The sequence below is a fragment of the Chroicocephalus ridibundus genome, chromosome 3, assembly GCF_963924245.1.
Source record: "Chroicocephalus ridibundus chromosome 3, bChrRid1.1, whole genome shotgun sequence".
NCBI lineage: Eukaryota > Metazoa > Chordata > Aves > Charadriiformes > Laridae > Chroicocephalus > Chroicocephalus ridibundus.
This window is the reverse complement of record NC_086286.1, coordinates 26,141,444-26,155,489: the sequence shown is the minus strand read 5'-3', so window position 1 is coordinate 26,155,489 and position 14,046 is coordinate 26,141,444.

The window sequence follows — 14,046 nt, the reverse complement described above, 5'->3', positions numbered from 1 at the left end:
CAACAGCCCATTATGTCCAGGAAAAGAGGCATTTTGGCAATGTCCCTTCACCTGTGGAAACGGAGTCACCCACGGGTTTCTTCAAATTTTTCCAAGGATTCCCAGAAGTCCATTATCACTTTTATCCTTCTCACCTCCCTCTGACCACACTGGAATCATCAGGATCCCAAAGCCCAGTTCAGGAAGGGTGAGCCCAGGTCCTTCAGGAAGCCCAATGCACTGTTTGCGTGCTGATGGCAGATAACTCAATGGGCCATAAGGCATGAAATATTTTATGGCTGAAAGCAAATTTTAGTAGGAATCCTCCAGAAACATGAATGGCAAGGGGCTACCTTGGATGCAGTCCTGTCTTCCATGAGGCACTACATGTTGCTACCAAATGGTTGGAGGTATTGGAGTTGCTATTCCAATTTTGATACTGCGCACTCCTCTCAGATTTTTTTGCTTGTGCTAAGCAGCAAGCCAAGTATCTTTTTGGCTATGTTTTAGGAGGTAGTACAGGTTCAACATATACTTTTGTGTGTAAAACAGTAAGAAAAATTATTCTTTGTGATACCTGGGATCCTACTGCAAGGAAATGCTTGAGGAATCCTGATATTTAACAGGAGGGTGAGTTTCTAAAGAACTGGCAATGTGGCCAGACTCAAGCAGGATCAAAGAGGAAAGACATCAACACTCTTGAGACATTGAAGTTTATATCATGAGCCTGAGATAAACTGGAATTTACCAAAAGATCTGACAAAAAACCAAAAAACTCCTTAGAGCAAAGCGGTCTGTACTCTCTCTTCGTCCCATGTTGAGCCTAGTGAGTTCTGTGATTCCCGAACAGCTATTTTACCTGCATTTGAAAAAAAAATTCTTTATAATGTTTATATAACAAGTTAACATTTAAAATATTGAAGAAACGACAACTTTTCTATGATTCTATTGTTTCTACAATCTCAGACAGCTTCAAAATTATCAAAGTTGTAGTGAAATATAAGTAGCTACATCAGGCCATTACCATGCAGCTGTCTAAAGATTACAAATGAAGGTAGGACATATCCATAAAAGTAGAAAAGTATGGATTACGGACTCATTCTTGTAGAGAACACTCTCAGCTTCTACAAATTTCATTAAGGGCTAGATTGTGATACTCTTACCCATGTCAAGTGATGTCTTAATACTTCATTCCAATGGGATAACTCAAGGAATTAGGTATTATTTAACTTGAGAAGGGTATCACAATCTAACCTTAAAAGCTGAGTGCTCTTAATGCATAATAGCACCAGGCTCATTGCAGAGAAAATTAATGTTAGACTTTTGAAGTGAATAATATTCATTGTTTTCCATAAATGATATTTTCTACCAAAAAATCATCCAAGAAATTGCTTAACTTATATGCTAAATCCTCTGGGGGGAGGGGAGAACAGCTCCGGTTTCACTGCCTAAGTGTCTGTTCCATTTAAAGGATATTAGCTAGCCAAATGAAAAATGCATGAATCAATCAGCAACAAGGACCTTGATCTCCAAATGAGACAATGCTGAGCTTTGAGATTTATGGTCTTGCTTCCAGAATTCCATTATTTGGAGGAACAACAACAATAACAATGGGAGATGACATCAGAATAGCGAGTGTTCTTCTTTTCCTTTCTTTTCCTGTTGATCACAAGATGCTGACTTCTGTGTCATTCACCCCTGTCAAATGAGTAAATGTTCAGTGCTTTAAAACATTACCACATTCATGCTCAGTTCAAAATAAAACGAAAATGTCTTGAATGGAAGGGCATTATTGCTGCTCGCATTTTGCACTGCTAATTAGCTTACCCACAAAACAATTACCTATCGCTTATTTTTCTCCTATATTTCTTCTGCAGGCAGAACTCCTTTTGATTTTTACACACAGAAAACGTATTGTTGGGAGTCGTGCTGCACTGACGCAGAGCAGACAAGGATTTCATTCTGACCACTTGTGATTCTTGTTTTCCATTTCCGTGGACAACTGCAGAAAACATAATAGAGTTGCTCTGTAACTTTATGATGTTAACTTTATGATATCTGCAGCAGGTGAAGTTCCTTCAGACACTGTCTGCCTGACGAGACCTGCCTAACAAGTCAAAACTCTTCTGCCATAGTGCCAAAAGTGAGACAAGGTAACGAGGGGATAGATTTATTGGAGGAGGCAAGAGGGACTCACAGTAACACACTGGCTGGACATGGGGACACTCACATCATGTGATATGCTTGGGACCATACAGCTGTGGGGTGTCCTTCCCCATTCAGGTTGGAGTTGAGCATCTTACTAGTGAGAAGGAAATCCCGTTTCAAGCTGATACCACAAAGTACGTGGAGAACCAGCAGAGCATAGATGGGACCTTTTCTAGACTCCAGGTCCAGACCAACCTCTGGATTGAAAAAACCCCAAAGCTCTTATGCCACCTTGAACATCACCAAAACACTCTGGTTATGTGTATATAGAGAGATGGGTAGAGATAGACTGGATGGAAATACTAAGAGGATAATATGTTCAACATATAAATTATTAGTAGCCATTTGTAACACCAGAGCTGATACTCCTTTTAGCATGCAGCCATATACATACATTTCTGGTAGGAGAAAGGCAAAAGTAGCTTCTGGTGAAAATATGCATACATTTGAAAATGGCAGCAAAGATCAGATGCAAATCCAGCCCTAAACTCTCTCCAGACTAGGGGATATTTGGATTTAGGCTTTGTTTGGTGCCTTATCTTGCATGAATGGCTCCTCTCTGGGGCTGTATCCCTTCTGCAAACATCACAGCATAGCTTAGCCAGGGAGGCAGGAAGGAAGGGTAAAGGATATATCAGAGATAGGGATGTCCTTGCTCCCTTACTTCAGCAAGCAGAGGTTATCCAAAACCTTGGTATAATCTTAAGACACATCAAGATAACCAGCTAAACCTGTTTCCCTGATGACATATTCCTCATTTAGGATGACAGTAAGTTTAATACAGAATATATCAAGTTAGGGAGGTAAAGCAAGAATTACATCACTTGAAACCTCCTCACATTTCAGGAGTGACTCAATAAATGGTTATCTGTGATGAATATGGCATCCAGAATGAAGCCACAGCTCTGTATGTGAATGTGTGTATAGAAAAAATAATTTCCAGTGTTAAACTGCAAAAGCAACAACCTCGTTGGCATAGAATCTCTTCTCAGCAGCTTCGTACAACCTCTTGCAATAAATCTACACAGCACGTAACTCACTTATTCTACTAGCATAGGAAAACACTTCCAAAGAAATTGGTATATATGCTCGCTAACAGGTAACAATGCATTTTCTGTATTTGGTGCCATATTCCAGTAACAGGAGCAAAAAAATACACATATATGTCAGACTTGAGATAAATATAGTAATAGACCTGTTGATAAATCTGTTACTTCTACGTTACTAGTTAACATGTTGTTGTGAACGAAGTCAAAGCACTGATTACTAAACTGCAGCAGTGGTGGTGGTTGTAGCCATGAATGTGTCATGCTATCTGCTCGGTGATCTTCAGAGAATGGTCCAGTGTGCTGCAGACAGAACGTCATTCACTTCTTGGGGAGGAATCCACATCTCCTAGCAGGAACATAATTTAAACCAAGACTCATTTCTCGCACAGATTACTTAAACATATATTTTAATCCCCTTTCAGCCTGAATATTTATAACATACTACTTTTGCATTTGCCTTCCTCGAAAAACTTTTGTCATGATACAATTTACAGAACTTACAATGAAGGCTATGAGGAGAAAGCAATTGTCTTCAATACTTCTGACCTGAGGAAGGAGCCACTGGTTTTGGTGAGTTTAGGATTAGACCATTTAAAACACAATATCAGTGTCAGATATTCTGTTTTAAACAGTCTAATGGAAAATAGGCATGGGAAAATTCTGAAAATATGACTGCTAAGAAACCAACATGCTTGGAAAAATATTATATTGAATAATAAAAAAGTCAGACGTTGTCCATTTTGTATACTTTGAATAAGTTATTATTATTTATTAGCATTACTAGGGTTGCTTGCTTAACAAGAAATTCTTATGTTTTCAGAGTTCACTTGCTCCTGCTGTTTATAGGAGCAGTTTGCTGAGACCAGCAGTCCTCCAGCTTTTCAGGTCATTTATTGCAGACAAACCAACCTTTTCCCGTCTGGCTACTGCTGCTGTCCTGAGTGATGTGGCCATATAGAAGGCACTTCAATGTAGGACATCATGGCATTGTCTGGTGATGGTTAGTTGATGACCCGGTGCCATTTCTAGGAAAAGCAAGCGACAGACAAACCCGCCTGTGTATCTCCTACATATCCAGGTGAATCATGTTTTGGAGAGAGTTAGGGATAAGGGAATGGACACCGTACAAGCTCAAAATGAATCTGTAACTTTAAAGATCCTCATGCTTTTTGGCCTTGAGGAATTAGAAGGTTTGTACAGCTTTGTGAAGAAAAACACAACTCAGTGTGAGAGGAAACAGTAAAGGTAAGCAGGAACTACAGTTTCCATTTGGGGGGAAATTGTACCTTTTGGAAAGTGCTTTCCCTATTCTGAAAAAGAATAAAATTTCTTCCCAAGTTTTTCTTGAAGTAAAAAGCTAACAGAATAAAAAGTATTTAAGATTTACCTAAATGCTTTGCTTTGACTTTGAAATTTTCAAAACATTTGAATTAAAATACACTTTGAAATGAAAATAAAAATGTAACATCTTGATCAGGTATTTTTTACTTTTTTTTTTTTTGTAATCAGCTTTCAAGGAGTGAAAATTTTCCATATACAGTTTTTTGTTTATTTCTGAAAATTTCCGGACAGGTAGGGAAAATAACTGGAAGCTGTTAACACAGAGCTTTTAAAACATACCCCACTGCAGCAGGTAGCTACACATACAATAAGCCTTTGCCAGTACCGTTCTAACCTGGTCTCAGCACAAAGTTTCTTTACCCACCTTCATTGCTCCAAACGTTCTTCCAGATAGGTAATCTGAAGGAAGGGTCCATATGGTCCTGTTGATCATGCTCTTTTATTTATCAATAGATTTCTACTGGAAAAAAAAAGACAATATGACTTCAGCGGCCCCCTGTGGATGGAGAAATCTGGAGATCTAAAGTTACGTTTCCCATTTTAGTAACACATTGTACTAACTTACGATGGCTTTTCTTTTAGCTAAGAGCATCACCCAATTTCCAGCATGGTTACAGCTGCAGGAAAAGACTGGCAGCTAACATAGTAATGAGTCAGTATCTATTGAGATTCACTCATTACTATTAATTTCCCCGTTGCTTCCAACCGATTCAGGAACTACTTATGGAAATTCTTCTTCTTCTGTCTCACTGAAATCCAGCGCTGTTGCTGTCAAACCTGCCAACAGGCGCAGCAATGCTACTGTGATAAAATAAGTCCAATTCTATCCCAATCTTGCTTTCCTAGGGAAGAACAGAACTCATTAAATAATTATCAACTGTGACAAGAAAGTAGCTGGCCAAACACTTGCTGCTAATCTAGGCATGACAGCAGGACTATACCTTTCAAAGCAGTAATTAGCTAGATGAACAACAACATAAGTACCAGACAATGACATGGAAAGGACTGTCCCTAAAGGACAGATTCATTATACGTAGGGTTTAGTGTTTGTGTGACTTATGAATGTTATTTTGCAGTATACAATTACACTTCTCTTCTGCTGCCTTTCTCTTTGTTTTCTGCACAGTTTATGGAAGGGGACAGAAAGAAAATCTGGAGCTGAAGCCATGAGAGAACAGGTGATGGAAGCTCTGGAAGACCTTCCTTACGTTCGTGAAATGAGGGTGGCTACACAGATCTCATGGTAGAACACCACCATCTGCCTCTGCACCCCCATCTTGTGGGAATAAGGAATCTGGCACTTGCACCCTTGCCCTCATTTTATGCTTGAACTGATACTCACCTAGTGTTTGTAGATCAGGTCTAGTAATCCTTATGAACTTTTCTTTCTCAACAGGGCAGATTCTCAGCTGGTGTAAATTGGTGTAACACTATTGAAACCAGTGGAATAATAAGGATTTATCCACAGCATACACCAAATTACCAGTCAGCACCAGTGCTAAGGTTGTTGTCCCATCGGCTAAAATAAATCACAAGCTCAAAGTGCTTCCCCAGATTGTAGAAGGGTGGACTACGATCGCAGCTAGAGCCGATGCTGGAATTACACACCGCCAAACTTGTTTTCAACTGGACCGTTCAAGTGCTTAAAGTTAAGCATACACATAAGTGTTTGCAGGATTAAAGCCTCCGTTTGGAAAGACAGAGTAAATCCAAATGGAGATGGATTAGCTGGCAGGGGGCAGGTGAGGTGGTCAAAGGCACATGCAGTTTATCATATGGCTCTGTAATTTACTACATGATTATCACAACTACATATTTGGTGTGGGGATATAGATATACATGCACACATGTATACACAGAGCCAAACTTTTTTGGCACGGGGGCCACACAGTCATTTCAAATTGAGACTCTGGGCTGCACTTGTTCCAGGACTGCTTGTCTGTTGCCAACACACTGAAGCGCCTCAGGCTTCAGTCTGATTCTTTGTTTGCTTGCCCATTAAAGTTCTTATCCCACACTCCCTTTTGGCAGAAATTTTTGTTATTTCTGCTTTATGCTGGCCTAGGCCCTTCTCTTGCCTCTGTTCCTATTAACCTATAGCAGTGACAGCCAGGAGCAAACTGAAGCAGCTGGTTGGAGACGCTACTATCAGACTGCGAAACAGCTGTTGTGCAGAGGGGCCACCCTGAAAAACTTCTATTACAGCACTGCTGGGTCGTATTTTGGCCATTGCAGGCAGGGAATTGGGGAAAGAGAGGACTTTCATTTGCAGATATTTAATTGCTGAAAAATGTAGGGGTGTGTGCGGCATCTTTATTGGATGTCACACAGAAGTAATGCTTTCCAGGTATTTTTTTGGCACTTCGCATCATTATCCTCTTACTGCCAGCATGCAGTGGCCCCATGTTGCAAGTCAGTGTGAAACTGATTTCCAATTTCTCTGTTTAAATTAATATTTACCAGTTGGTTATTTTTGGCAGGCTTTTATTGATAGCATTGATTCAAGACAAATAGCCAAATTCAGTTCTTGGTTACAGCAGTATGACATCTGGAGTTAACTCCACTTTTACCAGTGTCACCAAGAGCAGACAGGGTCCTTTTTCTGTCCTTTTATAGTGTGCCATTTACTCTGTTCTTACCTATAGATGAGAGTTGGGCTGCAGTTTTAACTTTGGAAAAGTTGGGATACAGCATTGAGTATAGCTCTGAAATTTATTGATTGGGCACTTCTCTAAGATACTTAACAGTACTTGCATCTTAACCTTCGGGAACCAGTCACTTCAGAACACCATTATGTATGTGGAGAAATAGCTCTTATGGAAGCAGCATAAATTAAACCTTCGCTATCAGCCAAAAAAAAAAGTATTATTTGAGTACTTTTGTATCCATCATCAATCAGGTAGATTAATCACTTCAGAGTTATTTTAGCTGTTTCTAAATTACTGATGTAGCAGAATCATTGACCAGGGCATAGGACCTACATCATAATTTGAATGGACTCGTAGCAAGTGAGGTAGGTACTCGACGCAGCTGCGCAGAATTTTCTGCATGTCCCGTTGTGTGGTGGGGGTGTATTGCCCCCACATCTCTGTAAGTGTACAACAGGCTACATCGCCTAGACTGAATCCTCTCCATTGCATATTGATACAAGTCAGTACCTCAGCTATAAAATTGCATGACAATGCCTGTGTAATGGGCATGCGAGCCTAAGCACTGTTGAGTTCCACTCAGATTAAGAGCTGTATTTCGCACCGCATTCCTGTTTGTCATCTTGAGGGTGGGAAATCACTAAAAGAACAAAGTCAGCCACCAAGGCTGCCAAGCTAAGTTTGCTGTGACATTGATAAATATTCAAGCCAATGTCTTTCAAATGTTATTGTGAATCACCTTTCCATCCTTCCTTCCCCTGCTTCAGTCATCTTGCTGGCTCAGAATATTCACCTTTGTCTCAGACCTCAGCTGCCTTCACTTTATTGCATATGATTGCTATTGTCTTTGTCTCTTTTATCCGCTTCGCTGTGTCTCATTTTCCTAAAGTACCTGGCACCCACTTTTCCATAACACTGTTCCTTTGTTTCAGGAAAACATAATTTCAGGAGGCAGCAGAAATACAGTTCCAAAGGCCACAGGGTGACATCCTCTCTCACCTGATCTTTATTCATATCAGGGTTTAATGGAGGTTTTTTTTTTCTATTTCTCAAGCACCCTGCAACTCCCTTCCTCCCTGACAGGAAGGCACATTTTATTTCTCATAAAAATGCTTTCCTACCAATCTTCTGTTCTTCAGAAGTTTCAGAGGCCCTTCTGTTAAATGTTGGTTTTCTCATGTGGATGGACCTGTTGACCTGGTTGTGGTTTATTACTGTTTTGACATTTTTTCTCCTTCCTAAATTTGGAGTAACTTAGACCCTTTTGTCATTTCAAATCTCTATTGTATTGGCTTCAGCAGCAATCGTCCCAAACTCTGTTTTTAATTTTGTGGTAGGAACAATTGAGAAGCTTCAATATCTGAACTGGTTGGCTTTCTAAAAGTAGTATTTTTAATGTACAGCGAATCTTGTGTTTGTGGTTCATACATAACCTACCTGCCTCGGATATCACCACCAAAAAAAATGTAGTTTCTCTCATTTCTACCAAGTCAGGAAAGGATGCTGTTATGCAGTCCTTTATGTACACTTTCTTAGCTCCCTGATGCACTAAAAAAGGGCCCTCAGTCCATTGAAATAATACAAAACCTCAGTTGCTGATGGAAGTGGTATGTGATTTTCTGTGTACATTTTACACCAGAAGGTACAGTGCCTATTGTACATCCCCATTTAAAACTCAAACACAATGGCTCATGCAGCTGGATAGTGACCTGCCAATGAAGTTTAAGACAGCATAGACTTCCACATGAATCTGCAGATTAATGAGACAGAGAACTATCTTCTTTTTTACCCACAAAAGACTACTCGCACATTCAGAATGTGCTGCAGACTAAAACCAAAGTTCAGCTCGCCACAGGAGTGGAGAAGAAACACACACAGGATACACCTCAGAAACAGCCCAGCCCTTATGGAAAACTCCTGTGGAATTTAACACAAAATGATAAGCTTTCTGCAGCTTTTTTTTTTTATACCATCCTATAGCACAGATACCTCTGCTATTAAATTCTATACAATGGCTCAAAAAAGTTCATATAAAAGATGTAATGCTCCGTGGGTTTTAGAGTAATTTCTGCAGTGTTCTGTTACATTTCTATAGGACCCCCTTGTTTCTATTCCAATTATGTTATCTAGAACTTTTTATAAAAGACCTATCTTATAACAGGCCCTTTCCCTCTCTCCCCATTCTCCTTTAAGTATAACAAAATGTGTAGTATAGAGATAGATATTACAATATATACTTCTTACAGCTCCAGGATTTTAGGTGTTCTACCACATGTGGAAAAAGCATTATTTGTCTTTTGGCTAGTAAGCCAGGTAAACTAGTAAACTGTCAAAACCAGACAAATATAAATAGCAACTACCTTCTCACCTTTATTAGGCCAATGAAACAACACTAGTGTGGAAGAGGGGGGGAAAATGAGCTTTCAATCCTTTTTTATTATAATTTTGAAGCAAAGCCCGAATTATAAACACTTACAGAAACCTTTATTTGTGAATGTCCTCTCGGGACATTATGCTGCAAGATGAAGTAAGTTGTGCAAGTATTAATTTAGCTCCTCGAATAAATAAAAAAACTCTTCAGGAAGTGTTTGGCACATCATAGTCCTACAATTCTGATGTCATTCTTACGTATCTGTCCTTCTGGAATACAGCGGCAGTTGTCTTAGGTGTTCATACAAGCAGTTCCATGAAAATGAGCTGCTTAATATTTGTTAATGGACACAAAGACAGCCCGTACTTCAAGGCTGACTAATCAGCTTTTAAGGTATTTTTGTTGTCTTTTCTTTTTTCCTCTCCTATCAGTCAAAATGTTCACAATTTGCTCTTACCCACCTCTTACCCTCTTATGACTGCACCCAGCGAGCTCCACCAGAGTCACTGTTTCTGTGTTCCCACCCCATTATCTCCTGAACAGGCTCTGGATCCCCCTAGAGAGGGGCAGATTGCGGTGGGGATTTGGACACTGGAGACACGGACAAGCTGCTTACACTCTGCCAAGACCCACTGGCAGTGCCAGGGGGACTGTGATGCAGCCGGGCAGGTGGCTGGGACAGCCTGATCACAAGTGACCCAGACTCAGAGCAGGTCAGGTTAAACAGGAACATCTAATTTATCTCAACAGAGGCTCAGAGAGCAGAACTCTGCACAACCCTTCATCTGCCTCTTCCTCATCCTAGGGCTTGACGGGGAGAGCTGAAACTGAAGATTAATATGATCTGATACCTTTATAACCAGAAGGTGGTAATCCACCATGGAAAGACAGTTCAGACTATTGACTGAGCTAATAATTAGAGGTCAAATTAATTTAAAATGGACTGGAGAAATGGCAGTAATTGAAACAGAATTTTTAATTTTAAAGGTCACCTAGTTAACTATAACAACATTCGATTCACTAGCCCCTGTTTGTCATGGTCATGGCAGCTTCAAACATGAAATTGTCTTCACGTATGTCGCTCAGAGGGAGGGGGGCTGCAAGAAACTCCCTGTGACCTTACGAGGAGCAATGCAAATTACAGCGACTAAAGAGACGCTGTCTTAAGAAATAGCTTTCATTACTCAGTTTTTGCATTGACAGAGGTAGTGATCAAAATAAGTAATTTGACATCTATGAAGGCAAATGCTGGGTATAATAAGAAATGTATAGAAGACCAAAAGTTAAAGTAATTGAACCAGTGAAGGTCCCATGGTCTATTTTTTCCTCTTCTTGGAAGTTCATAGAGTAGCCAAGTTTTAATCTTAACGAGGCAGGAGATGGAAGCATAAAGCGAAGTGGCAGGCTTTAGCTTACCAATTTGAGACAAATATTTTTAGTCAACGGTTCCTGACACAAGGATTAGCCAGGCCAGTTTTTGTGGCTTGATGAGAAGAGGCCCCAGAAAGGTCTGTTGAAGTCAAAATATCTTTAAAAATGACCCACAGAAAAAATACAAGTTACGGCAATCCTCCTTGAGATGACTACATTTGTTAAGCAACTATTTTGTGTCAGTTTTGACTCATCAAGAGCTTATTTAGCTCATGAGGATGCCTTTGATGGTGTAAAAAGATCTCTGAATACATGAATCACAATTCAATACCATCCAAAGCATCATCAGATGTCATATAAAGGGATAAGTTCAAACTCCCAAAGTGTTTCTGTGGATAATGTATCCACTTAGTTTCATTATCAAATCTTTATTTCATTCCTGAGACTACAATATCTTGTCTTTCTACTTTCATGATTGTTTCGTCTAGTTTCTGCATATCTTTGAGTATTTACTTTTCATTTTTTACATAACTCCCTTGAGAAGCAGCTTTGCATTGACTCATTTTCTTTCTTTCCTTTCTTTAAGAAAGTTTTGTCTCTGTGGATTTTCTCTGAAGATGTTTGGAATTTATGAGCTGTGATATCAACACTGTTTCCCAGACTGACTTGAGCAGTAGAGTCTCATTCATGTCATGAGTGTGTTTGCTGAAGTTGGTACTATGGGTCCAGCTGAACACAGGTTTCAACTGTTAATACTGTAATCCTAATGCACCTTCTGCTCTCTGCCTTTCCTTTGATCATTTAAAATATTTCTTGAAGTATAGACTTCAAGCCCTACTGAGAAACCCTACTCTTCAAGCACTGCAGGAAAAGTACCATATCAATCTTTGGGGATGCTGATTTCTGTTTCTAGTTTTCTAGGGTTTGGAGAGGTCCTGACTTTCTGTTAACACAGTTGTTATCTGGGACAGAGTTTATGGTTGTCCATGCACTCCTGTTTTTAATTTTATTACTTTAATGAAACAGATTAAGAGAAATCAAAACATATTTTTACTTTCATTTCATATTTGCACCAAATCCCTGGGTGGATCTAAACCCAGCTATACTACCCAGATTTGTTGCTGAATAGCCTCATTTTCTCTCTTATATATTGAGATTTTCCAAATTCTTGTCTTAAAGAACATTTGCTTTTCCATCTTGTCAGTCATGTCTGCTACACTGGTTCCTCTACCTGTCTGGGCCCTACGCTCCATTTACCCTGTGCAATCCAGGTGTCCCAGCCACATGTATGGGGTCTGACAGCTCCCAGTCCCACACAGCCTTCCTTTCTCACCACATTCACAGACTTCTCAGTCACATAAACCTGCAGGACATTCACACTTGAAGGTAAAAGTTCCCCTAGTTTTATCACTATTATTATTATTGCCATTGCCATTCTCTTAATTTTGGAAACTAATAGGCAACTGATAACTGACAAGGAAGAACCAAGTATTTATCCAAAATGTGGTTGTTCTGAATCTAAAATACTTTCACAATGTAAATCTCCACAGCGCTAAATACCTGAAATCCCTGATTGGTTCACACTGATAGCTTATTCTCTGGCCCTGTTCTGGACCGCTCCAAGTACATCCCCAAAACAGTGCCCTGGCAGTGTGGCAGATGGTTCCCTCCAGAAAGCACTCCCAAAGGCAGTACAGACAAGACTGCATCGTGTTATCTCCCTTCCCCATCCCCATGACATTCAAGCCCTCCAAGTGTTCCCCTGCGCCCTATCCCTGGGGCTTGCAGCATTCTGTTGAGTGGAACTAGCGCCGAAGGGGCTGCAGCCTAGGGGCTGTTATTTCATATACATTGAACAAACACCACAAATCAAAAGCGCTCTCCTCAGGTGAGACCAAAGGTGAGCCCCGGTGAAGTGGTGGCCCAGGGGACACAGCTGGCCTGCTGCGAAGAGCGTTAGGTGTGGGCAACGTGGACAGAAGCCAGGCTGAGCCCTTAAGCTCCAGGGCCAGGGCTGCACCCCAGGTCCTCTTCTAGCAGCAGTGTGGCCTCAGCCAGCAGCTAAGAGCATAGCTCCCAAACACATTTTAGCTCCCAAGCACATGGTTGAGGTGCAATTTCTTTTTAAATAACTATTTCGCTAAGTGTAAATGTAACATAGTAGTACCTGGCCTCACATCTATCTTCCTATTAACCTAAAAGAGGCACAAGCCTACTTTCATTCAAAGCAAAACTCCCAGACCTTGACTACATTTTTTTTCTCCCTTGCTAAACAAAAAGGATCCCAAACAAGCAAAACCAACACCAAAAACTTCTTGCAACCACATTACTGATTGTAATAAAAATAAAAATTTTTGTCAGTGTTAGGTTGATGGTTGGACTAGATGATCCGAAAGGTCCCTTCCAACCTAGGCAATTCTATGATTCTATGATTCTACTCTACATTTGGCTTGATTTTCAAATGGACTCTGTACCCACAGCTCTTTCTGGTACCAAATGCAAAGCTGGGAGAGCACTGCATTTCTGTATAAACACATCTGGAGGCTGCCTAGCTGCTGCTGGTGGGACTCTCTCAGCACAGGGTCGCTCACAAATAGTCAGTACCCTGCTGGACCAGATTTCATCTTTCAAGAAGTAAAAGCGGATGTCATCTCATGATGGATGGTGGTGGCTCTTCTCTCAGTAAAAGTCTGTGTATTCTCAGCTTCCCTCCCATGTAGAAAACCAATCACAGAAGGAAAAGCAGAAGAGATGGTTGACAGAGAAACCACCAACTATGTGGACATGAATTAGCCTGCTGAAAGATGGGCCCCTTGGTCAATAGGGAACACCAGAAAAGGAAGTAAGAGAAAGCTGGTATCACTCCTACTCCTTCTACCTGGAGCATACATAAAGAAGGCTCTTTGGTTTCCAAAATCCCTCCAGTTGATGCTTTTTAGAGCACTGGGTGCAGCCAAATCAATCATGAAGTCAAACTGGGACAGTAAGGTAAGAAGGTAAGAACAATATTAGTTATAATTAAAGAGACTGAAGAAAGCAGAAGAATGAACTTTTTCCTTCCCCTTCTCTCTCTCTCCAG